Source organism: Physeter macrocephalus, chromosome 19 (assembly GCF_002837175.3).
Source record: "Physeter macrocephalus isolate SW-GA chromosome 19, ASM283717v5, whole genome shotgun sequence".
Lineage (NCBI taxonomy): Eukaryota > Metazoa > Chordata > Mammalia > Artiodactyla > Physeteridae > Physeter > Physeter macrocephalus.
The window spans coordinates 71,110,899-71,122,559 of NC_041232.1; the positions used below are offsets into that span (position 1 = coordinate 71,110,899).

The 11,661-nt window shown below is 45.1% G+C and overlaps 1 long non-coding RNA gene and 1 other non-coding gene across 2 annotated transcripts in view; one reads left to right on the forward strand and one right to left on the reverse strand.

The window, feature by feature from the left end:
- Nucleotides 1-318: 318 nt before the first annotated feature.
- Nucleotides 319-422, reverse strand: LOC112067155 (U6 spliceosomal RNA). Its single transcript, XR_002893118.1, has one exon. It is a non-coding gene; the product is annotated as a U6 spliceosomal RNA (small nuclear RNA).
- Nucleotides 423-3,621: 3,199 nt separating this feature from the next.
- LOC112067143 (uncharacterized) overlaps nucleotides 3,622-11,661 on the forward strand; it is a 46,825-nt gene continuing 38,785 nt past the window's right edge. The window contains exon 1 of the long non-coding RNA XR_008615883.1: nucleotides 3,622-3,798. This is a non-coding gene — a long non-coding RNA (uncharacterized lncRNA). The remainder of the gene's footprint in view (nucleotides 3,799-11,661) is intronic.

An 11,661-nucleotide genomic window follows, 5' to 3' on the forward strand; every position in this document is an offset into this window, starting at 1 on the left:
GGTGGGCTCCCCAGAGGGCTGCCGATGACGGGCCGCTGACTTCCCACAGAAGCAAGTGATGTGAGAGAGAGAGATTGAGAGAGAGAGAGAGAGAGAGAGAATGTATTGGTTGCCGATGTTGTATAATAAATTACCCCCAAACTCCAAGCAACAGTCGTTGTCTCACATTGCCTGTGGACTAGGAATCTGGGCAAGGCCTAGGTGGGACCTCAGGCTCTGGGTCTCTCAAAAGACTGCAATCGAGGTGTCAGCTGGGGCTAATTTAAGATTTTTTTTTTTTTTAGCAGTTTGTTTTGAAAGTTGTATGTAAGATTACTCAAAAATACGGGATGCTGCACACATTTGTGTGCCTTCTTTGCATGGGGGCCATGCTAACCTCTGTATCCTTCCACTTTCAGTATATGCGCTGCCGAAGCGAGCACAGTCTAAGATTTGTAAATCTCACCTGGGTGATGCTTTCCCACGCACTCCTGCGGGTGTCGGCAGGATTCAGTTCCTCACAGGCTGTTGGACTGAGGGCCTCAGTTCTTCACTGCCTCTTGGCCAGAGGTCTCCCTCAGCTCCTTGCCACGTGGGCCTCTCCGGCGGGCCGCTTGCTTCACCAGAGCAAGCGAGCAGGAAGGAGAGCATTCGGGCAAGATGGAAGCCACGGTCCTTTGTATCCCATCACTTGTGCCATATTCTGTTCATTAGATTCGAGTCACTTGGTCCAGCCTACACTCAAAGAAAGGGTTTTACACCAGGGCACGAATACCAGGCGGCAGGGATCATGGGGCCATCTTAGGAAGCTATCTGCCACAGCAACTAAACCCCGAGCTGTACTGCCTTTTCATAACCTAACCAGTGAATGACATTTCATCATTTCCGCTACATGTTACCGGTCACACAGACCAACCCTAGTATAATATGGGAGAGGACTACACGGGGGGTGAATTCCAGGGGGTGGAGGTCACTGGGGGCCATACTAGAGGCTGACACCACAGCCCAACCAATGAATTTCTCCCCTTCATCCTGCTCTGAGCCCCCAGAGGCTGGCTTATATGGACGCATCAATGGGCTCTCTGGCTTCTGGTCAGATACAGCCAATGGGGAGCACTGGCAACAATGGAGTGAGGTAGGGGTACATATTCCCCTAGCTCCCTCATGGCAGCTGGCTGCACCTTCAACTGAAGGCCCCAGGACCTGTCAGGTGGCACTGACAGACTGTCATCTGAACTACCCTTCATGAATTTAGTTTCATCTGATCCATAAAATTAGATGTACACAGAAACATTCCATTGTAAAGAGGAAAGTGGGTCTACAGGACTGGGCCTGAAAATGACAGATTCCCATAACACCTGCTTCGACCGCTCCTCAACCCACACGTACAGACTCAGGGGATTTCCCCGTGTCCAGTCCGTGACACCTGCGTAATATGCTGGCATGAGCCACACGTGAGCAGCCATTGTATTACAGCGTCACTGGGGTGCAGCTCTGAAAAGATGGTGGCAAAGGGAAATCATCTCAGATGCTAGAACTCTGAGTGGATGACTGGTTTTCCACTTCTTACATGAGTAGTGATGGCCTGAGGGACTGATGGACACTGGCTAAAGGGTTGACCAGTTGATCAGAGACTTGGAAAGGACAAGATTAGAGATTAGATATGGCAGTCTGGTGGGGAAGTTTCTGGATGAATTTTTCTGCATGGGCCCAGAATGTGAAGATATCTTGCCCTGTGTAAATACCCAGGAGAAGACATTCATATAGAGGAGGTATAGAGGAGGTCTTTGTATAGAGGAGGTCTTTGTAAACTGTGGATGTTGGCCTTTCCTGCCCCCCCCCACCCCGGCCCAGGTCCCCCAGTGCTTGTTCAAAGAAACCATATACAAAGTTGCTGTAGTAACAGGATGGAGGCCATGCATGGGTTCAACGGCATGGGCTGCCCTTCATCAAGGCTGATCTGGCTGCCTGACTACCACTGCGGAGGACCCAGCCTGACAACAGCAGACACCAACTTTGAGGACCTGATAGGACACTAATCTTTGGGGGGACCAGGTGGCCGGCTGGTGGCTGGTGGGTTACATTCAACTCCTGGAGGAGGCAGCAATATGCCTGTCAACTGTAGAGTCATTGTCCACATGCGGCTGTACCCTCCCTGCCTGCGGCACTGGCATCTGCAGACTTAGAGAATGCTATGCCCATCTCCGCAGTACATAGCATCTTCTCTAACCAGGGAACACGTTTTCAATGAGGGAAGTGTGACAGTGGGCTCATAACTGTGGAGTTCACTGTGTAATCATGTGCTTTGCATCAAATTATTGCTTGAAATATTCACACACGCTTCCCTTTCCTATGTGAGAGAAATGTACTTTCCTGCTTCATTCATGTTGGGCTTGGCCATGTGGATTTTCTCTGACCATGGGAGGTGGGCAGATGCGATGCAAGCAAAGGTTTAAACTGTACTTGTACAGTTGAGTTTGCTTTCTTGCTCCTACCATCATCATGAGAAGAGTGAACCCCAACTGGCCCACTGGTCCAAGGAAGGTGATAGAAATGTGACCTGGACCCAGTCTGCAGCTTGGAGCCAAGCCCATCGGAACCCAGCCCAGACCAGCTTGACTCTTAGATGCATGAGTGAGAATAAATGATTGTTGTTTTTGCCTCTGTGTTTTGGAGCATTTTGTTACACAGCTTTATTGTGGCAATAGCAGACTGATACACCCTGCGAGGTGTCATAGACAATGTTGGGCGCAATCTCCCCCATAGTGGAATGCATATTATTACTTTTTTGTATGTTTGTTGGTTTCAAACAATTCTCCAGGTATTTTCATTTCTGTGAAGGAGTTGAAATGTCTGTGACCCACACTGAGGCCAGTAGGCAGAAATCTTTACTGTTCTTTGCCCAAGGGAAGGACAACCTCTCCTAACACCAGTGAGGACCACAGGAAATGGAAGTGGGAGAAGGGAACACAGCTCCAGGGCTACTGCAGGCCAGCCCCTCTGCCCACTACCCTCAGCCTCTACCCCCCAGTAATAAAAACAAAGTGGTCGGGTCGCACCTCCTCTTTCCCAGGGCGGTTCTCTCCTCATCTACCCACAGCCGGCATTGAACCTGCCCTGCTCTGTGTCTGGTAGGTGGCCCGTATATGTCACCACCAGATTGTATGTAAGAGGCCATCCTGGCATCCTTCCAGGGCACTTACCACAGAGCCTTGCTCTCAGTAAGTGATTGGTATGATTCTGTTGGGGGGGCAATCTCGTTTAGTCCAGCCTCCCTCCGGAAGCAGAACTTCCCTAACAGCATCGCGGAAGGGGTCACTTCCAAGAACAAACTGAAGTTTGTCGGTGCTCATGAGTGCATGAATAAATGAATGAATTCAGTGAATGGCATTGCTCTTCTCTCCTCATCTGACTGTGGCCTGCTGGGGGCACCCTCATCTAGCGGTCCTCGATGTTTCGGCCCCACGCCCAGTCAGGGTTGTTCTAGTCTCTCGGCGGACGTCCCCTTCGCTCCACCAGGAACCACAAGCGAGTCGCGGTCCTAACACTATAATGGCCCCCGAGGGCCACCGTAGCTGGCCGCCGACTTGCGTTTAAGGCCCGCGCTGGAGGCGGCGCCATGTTGTCTCCGGGCACTTCCGCGTGTGCGCACCTGGTCCTGCTTTTCCGGCTGCGCGCGCACCTCTCAGGTGTGGTGGGCAGGCCGGACCCCCAGCGTTTCATCTCCGAGCGGACTCACAGGCGTCTTTAGAGCTTTCTAAGGCACTCAGTTATTTGCTCCTCAAAACAGTTGCGGAGAGAGAAGAGGCAGAAATCACTGTAAGCGCCTGTCGGGCACCTTTCCCCATCCCGGAGCCGGGAACGGGGGTGGGGGAATGGGTGCTGGGAGGAGAGGCCTAGTGTTTGCTTAATTAGCAAATCGGTCAAGCAGTCAAAAAAAAAAAAATCTCAGTAATATTTAAAACCGGTTTGAAATTGCAGACAAAAAGAGTGGGTTATCATTACGGTGAAACTATTAATTTAAGGAACTGAAAACGTAACTTGTAGAGTTAAATGTAAACACTTAGGTTTGCTTGTTTATTTCAGTGATTCTCAGGCTCCTTCATGTTCGTCAACTGCTAGCTTTATCTGTAATTTCTCCCCTAAAAAAAAAGTGAGTGAAACTATTTTAAAGTCCTGCTGTCCTTTAAGGAGGGTGAATAATGGGGCTCTGAAGCCAGATACCCTAGGACACAGGGCTCTTACGTTCTGCCTCGGTGGCCCTGGTCGGGTTCCTTAACCTCTCTGAGCCACAGGATTTTCGACTGTAAAATGCTAATAATCCTCTGGAAAGGTTGCCTTTGTGAGGTTGGTATGAGGTCAAGTTATACAGAAATGCCTAGTGTGTGCTTGGCATCTAGTGAGGCTTCTGAATTAGGGCACAAATGATATCGATAGTTAATCATGGTTCTTTTCCACGATCCTGCATAATCACACTTTCAAGCCTTAAAGCTGCGGAGGGCTGCTGGTGGGCCCGCCCCATCCCCTGCCCCGCCCTCCTTCACCCCCAGTGAATTCAAAGTATCTCAGACCCTGGAGATCCTTTCCACTGCCCCACTTCTCAGGAAACGACCCGTCTCTTGCTTCAAGCCATTAAATAGGAGCTTTCTGAAGGTCTTTCCTCAAAACTCAAACTTTTCAGCCTCAACACCCGCCCTTACCTTCTAGTACCATGTAAGTACAGTTAATCCTTGAACAACACGAGTTTGAACTGATAGGTAGATTTTTTTCAATAAATAGATACTGCAGTTTAGGGCACAAATGATATCGATAGTTAATCATGGTTCTTTTCCACGATCCTGCATAATCACACTTTCAAGCCTTAAAGCTGCGGAGGGCTGCTGGTGGGCCCGCCCCATCCCCTGCCCCGCCCTCCTTCACCCCCAGTGAATTCAAAGTATCTCAGACCCTGGAGATCCTTTCCACTGCCCCACTTCTCAGGAAACGACCCGTCTCTTGCTTCAAGCCATTAAATAGGAGCTTTCTGAAGGTCTTTCCTCAAAACTCTAAACTTTTCAGCCTCAACACCCGCCCTTACCTTCTAGTACCATGTAAGTACAGTTAATCCTTGAACAACACGAGTTTGAACTGATAGGTAGATTTTTTTCAATAGATACTGCAGTACTACACACCTGAGGTTAGTTGAATCTGCAGATGGTTGATTATAAGGTTGTATTTGGATGTTCTGCCTAGTGGGTGCCCCTGACACACCTCCCCTGCCCCAACCAAGGTGTTCAGGGCTCAGCTGTTGTATCATCCCTCCTGTGTTCTGGATCCTCCTTAGTTCTCCATTCTAATTTTTACACTTCAACCAGGGCCAACACTTGGAAACATAAATCCCATCATTTCATTCTCCAGCTGGCGACCTTCCCTGACTTGCGTTTCCTCTCAGGATCCACCCCAATCCCCCCGCAGGCTCACCGGGCTGCGTGTGCTTTGGCTGGTTGTTGTTTTCTGAAAGAACAATTCACAGTAGCCAGGGGTAGTTTCTTTGAATTGTCCTGGGTACAGTGTGGGATTTGGGGTAGCCTTAAAGAAAGGTGAAGGCAGTTAAATGGAAAAGGAGCTGGGGGAGCTTTCAAAGCAGAGTGAATTGTGTTCTCTGAAAGCAATGAGGGGGAGACCTCCTCCAGGTGATTTTGAAGAGCAATCATGGTATCAGTTTAGCAGGAGTTGAGGCTTCTAGAGGCCCAGCTAATGATATCTTGGTTTATGGGGTTTTTCTTTTGTTGTTTGCTGTTGGAGCAGATCAAAGTGAAGGTATTTTCACCCAAAGCCACAAAATCCTAAGAAATATCCCAGTCTTGGATAAACCCAGCAAACTGAAAAGAGCTCTTTTGGTCCGCATTTACTCAAGATGTTTACAATGGTGAAATTCTGATGCAAATTTTCCAAAAACGTGAACTGTAACTCTACTTTTAGAAATAGTCCTTGGTGTTACCTCTATTAAACTCTTCAATAAGCATGCACTTTTATGTCAGTCACACAGAATTTAAATGAGGAAGCTGAAGGTAGGTGAGCATTCCAAAGTGAATTGTAACCAGAAGCCTCCTGTAGGATTTCCATAGACTGGCTTACTTATTATGCAGCATGGCTCAGCATCCATTTTGTAATGAACCTGCAAGATGACTCCCATTCGGCAAATTGACCCGCTAATCTAAAGGTTGATTCTTATCACTTGGGAGAATTGATTCCTTGTGAGAAATGCTAGACAATGGAACCGTCCCTCGTTGGCTTCACAATCCAGATCCAATATCTTTAATTCCTTGGTGGTAAGAAACAGAAACATTCCATGGTTTGTGACAGCACCTCGAGAATGATTGCTGTTGTTGAACAGAATCAGGGGCCAAAGGAGCATTGACCGTCTCTCCACCTGGAGATCATAGGCAGGTTATCTGGAGTGAGTAACATATCCTGAATTTGGCAGGAGCACCCTGGGTTTTTAACCACCATAGTTGGTTGGGAGGTTTGGATTTCTCTCCATGTTAGAATTTCCCTTCCTCTTATGTTTATTGTAAACAGCTGCATTATAATTTGATTCAAGTTTTGAGGCCGGGGAATTCCCTGGTGGTCCAGTGGTTAGGACTTTGCGCTTCCACTGCAGGGGACACGGGTTCCATCCCTGGTCAGGGAACTAAGATCCTGCAAGCCAAGCAGCCAAAAAAAGAAAAAAAACGGGAGTTTTTTGTTTGTTTGTTTTTGTTTTTTGCGGTACGTGGGCCTCTCACTGTCGTGGCCTCTCCCGTTGCGGAGCACAGGCTCCGGACGCGCAGGCTCAGCGGCCATGGCTCACGGGCCCAGCCGCTTCGCGGCATGTGGATCCTCCCGGACCGGGGCACGAACCCGTGTCCCCTGCATCGGCAGGCGGACTCTCAACCACTGCGACACTCGGGAAGCCCCAACGGGGGAGTTTTGAGGCCAGATTTCCTTTGTGTTTTCTTTTTGCCGTGCTGCTCGGCTTGTGGGATCTTAGTTCCCCAGCCAGGGATTGAAACCCGGGCGGGCCATTGACAGTGAGAGTGTGCAGTCCTAACCACTGGACTGCCAGGGAATTCCCGAGGCCAAATTTCTGATAATTTAAAAACTATGGGGCTTCCCTGGTGGCGCAGTGGTTGAGAGTCCGCCTGCCAATGCAGGGGACACGGGTTCGTGCCCCCGTCCGGGAAGATCCCACATGCCGCGGAGCGGCTGGGCCCGTGAGCCATGGCCGCTGAGCCTGCGCGTCCGGAGCCTGTGCTCCGCAACGGGAGAGGCCACAGCAGTGAGAGGCCCGCGTACCGCAAAACAAAACAAAACAAAACAAAAAACTATGAGAGTTATTTCTTCCTATGCATCTTACTGCGGAGCTCATCTTAGCTGATACTGGGTGGCACAGAAGGAAATCTCTACTGGTCTTTTAATCTGGAACATTCTCTCAAATTTTATTGGTTCTACCCCATATTTGACATGACCTTAAGATGTTAGATTCTTCTGAGGTCAAAGGAAACATATGTACATATACATGGCCTAACAGAACACTGCTCTTAGTCTATAACCATGAACAGGAAGCCACCATGTCTTTGGATTCCCAGTCACCCAGGGGAGCAGAGTAAACAGCTGAGGGTTGCTGGTCTAGTGAGGAATTTGTGGGCTAGGGAAATCCTCTGAGAGGATTTGTAACTTAAGCAGGAAAAGTATCAACTCAGACTACCCTTTTTTGGCTTAAATGTCATTTCTATTTATTGTTATTTAATTTTTGGAGTAGATAATATATATTCATACGGTTCAGAACTTTTAAAAATGTTAGAAATGTGAAAAAATTCATTTTTAAAAGTCTCACTCCCCACTTCTTTGCTTTTTTTTTCTTTCTTTAAAACAGCTTCTTTTGAGGTACACATACAGTAAGTCCCCTACATACCAACGAGTTCCGTTCCGAGAGCGTGTTCATAAGTCCAGTTTGTTCGTAAGTCCAACACAGTTAGCCTAGGTACACATCTAACACAATCGGGTATATATTAATAGTAGTGTACTGTAATAGGTTTATAAAACTTTTCACAGAAATAATACATAAAAAACAAAAAATAAAACAGAGTCTGACAGTACAGTACCTTGAAAAGTACAGCAGTACAGTACAACAGCTGGCACACGGGCTGACATCGAGTGAACAGGCAGGAAGAGTTACTGACTGGAGGAGGAGGAGGAGGTGGGAGGTGGTAGAGCTGAAGGATCGTCAGCAACAGGAGACGGAGGGCCAGCTGCAATTTCACTCACGCCTGACTCTGATGGACCGCACGTTTGCATCTTTGAAAGTTCACAACTTGAAGGTTTGTATGTAGGGGACTTACTGTATTTAAAGTGTGCAATTTTATATTTTTTAACATGTCATATACCTATTAAACCATCACCACAATCAAGATAATAAACAGATTTGTCACCCCCAAAAGTTTTCTTGTGCCTCTTTTAATCCTCATGCATTTCCCTAAGGACTAATGATGCTGAGCTTCTGTTCATGTGCTGTTTTGCCATATGTGTTATCTCCCCCCCCCGTTATTATTGAGGTGTAATTGACATACAGTACTGTGTAAGTTTAAGGTGTACAGCATGATGATTTGACTTACATATATAGTGAAATGATTACCACATCAAGTTTAGTTAACATCCATCATATCAATATAAAATAAAGGAAAAATTTTTTTCCTTGTGATGAGAACCCTTAGGATTTATGCTCTTAACAACTTATGTATATATTTATCATACAACTTACGTGTGTATTTACCATGCATATAGTCGTCATGCATCCCTAGTACTTATTTATCTTATAACTGGAAGTTTGTGCCTTTTGACCACCTTCATCCAATTTCTCCCAGCCTCCTCCACCTCTGATAACCACAAATCTGATCACTTTTTCCATGATTTTGGCTATTTCTTTAGATTCCATGTATGAGTAAGATCATCTAATACTTGTCTTTCTCTCCCTGATTTATTTCACTTAGCATAATGCCCTCAGGGGCCATCTATGTTGTCACAAGTAGCAGGATTTCCTCGTTTCTTACACTAAATAATATTCCATTGTGTGTATATAGCACAGCTTCTTTATCCATTCATCCATTGATGGATACTTAGGTTGTTTCCATGTCTTGGCTATTGTAAATAATGCTGTTGTGAACATGGAGATGCAGATATCACTTCCACATGTTTTTGTTTTCTTCAGGTATATTCCCAGAAGTGGGATGTCTGGATCATATGGTAGTTCTATTTTTAATGTTTTGAGGAACCTCCATATTGTTTTCAGTAGTGGCTGAAACAATTTATAATCCCACCACGTGTGCACAAGGGTTCCCTTTTCTTCATATCCTGGCAACATTTGTTATCTTTTGTCTTTTTGATGCTAGCCATCCTGACAGGGGTGAGGTGATATCTCACTGTGGTTTGATTTGGATTTCTCTAATGATTAGTGATGTTGAGCATCGTCAGGTACCTGTTGGCCATTCATGTATCTTCTTTGGACAAGTATGTATTCAAGTTCTTCACCCATTTTTTAATTGGATTCTTATTTTTTGTGCATATGAGTTCCCTGTGTATTTTGGATATTAGCCCCTTTTCAGGTAGATGGTTTGCAAATGCTTCTTTCCATTCCAAAGGTTATCTTTTAATTTTGTTGACTTTTTTCTTTTGCTGTGCAGCTTTCTGGTTTGATGTAGTTCCACTTGTTTATCTTTTATTTTGTTGCTTGTGCTTCAGGTGTCATATTTTAAAAAATCATTGCCAAGATCCATGTCGAGCTTTTTTCCTATGTTTTCGGCTAGGAGGTTTATGGTTTCAGGTCTTACCTTTAGGTCTTTGATCCATTTGGAATTAATTTTTGTGAGTGGTGTGATAGGGGTGGAATTTCATTCTTCTCCATGTGGATAAGCAATTTTTACCATTTATTGCAGAGACTGTATTTTCTCCATCGAGTATTATTGGCTTCCTTGTCAAATATTATCTGACCGTATATACTTGGGTTTGTTTCTGGGCTCTTGATTCTGTTCCATTAGTCTATTTATCTGTTTTTATGCCAGTACCATACTGTTAATTCCTATAGTTTTATAAGTATAGCTTAAAATCAGGAAAGTGATACCAGCCACTTTGTGCTTTTTTTCTCAGGATTGCTTTGGCTATTCAGAGCCTTTCTTCCATATAAATTTTAACATTGGTTTTTCTACTTCTGTAAAAAATGCCATTGGAATCTTTATAGGAATTGCATCAAATCTCTAGATGGCTTTTGGTAGTGTTGACATTGCAGCAATATTCTTCAAATCCATGAACACAGGATACCTTTCCATTTATTTGTGTTGTCTTTGATTACTTTCTTTCATCAGTGTCTTGCAGTTTTCAGAGTAGAGATCTTTCACCTCCTTGGTTAAATTCACTCCTAAATATGCTATTGTTTTTGATGCTACTGTAAATGGAATAATTTTCTTTCTTTTTCAGATAATTTGTTATAATAGAGATGCTACTGATTTTTGAATGTTAATTTTGTATTCTACAACTTTACTGAATTCATTGATTAGATTTAACAGGTTTTTTTTTTTTTTCTTCAGTACACGGGCCTCTCCCATTGTGGAGCACAGGCTCCGGATGCGCAGGCTCAGTGGCCATGGCTCACGGGCCCAGCCGCTCCGCGGCATGTGGGATCTTCCCGAACCGGGGCACGAACCTGTGTCCCCTGCATCGGCAGGCGGACTCTCAACCACTGCGCCACTAGGGAAGCCCTTAACAGGTTATTTTTGATAGAGTCTTTAGGATTTTCTTATTTTTTTGAATTCTGAATTTTATTTCATATATTTTTTAATACAGCAGGTTCTTGTTAGTCATCAATTTTATACACATCAGTGTATACATGTCAATCCCAATCTCCCAATTCATCACACACACCCCACGCCCCACCGCTTTCCCCCTTGGTGTCCATACGTTTGTTCTCTACATCTGTGTCTCAATTTCTGCCGTGCAGACCGGTTCATCTGTACCATTTTTCTAGGTTCCACATATATGCGTTAATATATGATATTTGTTTTTCTCTTTCTGACTTACTTCACTCTGTATGGCAGTCTCTAGATCCATCCACGTCTCAACAAATGACTCAATTTCGTTCATTTTTATGGCTGAGTAATATTCCATTGTATATATGTACCACAACTTCTTTATCCATTCATCTGTCGATGGGCATTTAGGTTACTTCCATGACCTGGCTATTGTAAATAGTGCTACAGTGAACATTGGGGTGCATGTGTCTTTTTGAATTATGGTTTTCTCTGGGGTATGCCCAGTAGTGGGATTGCTGGATCATATGGTAATACAGTGATTGATACAGTGGCTGTATCAATTTACATTCCCACCAACAGTGCAAGAGGGTTCCCTTTTCTCCACACTCTCTCCAGCATTTGTTGTTTGTAGATTTTCTGATGATGCCCATTCTAACTGGTGTGAGGTGATACCTCATTGTAGTTTTGATTTGCATTTCTCTAATAATTAGTGATGTTGAGCAGCTTTTCATGTGCTTCTTGACCATCTGTATGTCTTCCTTGGAGAAATGTCTATTTAGGTCTTCTGCCCATTGTTGGATTGGGTTGTTTGTTTCTTTAATATTGAGCTGCATGAACTGTTTATATATTTTGGAGATTA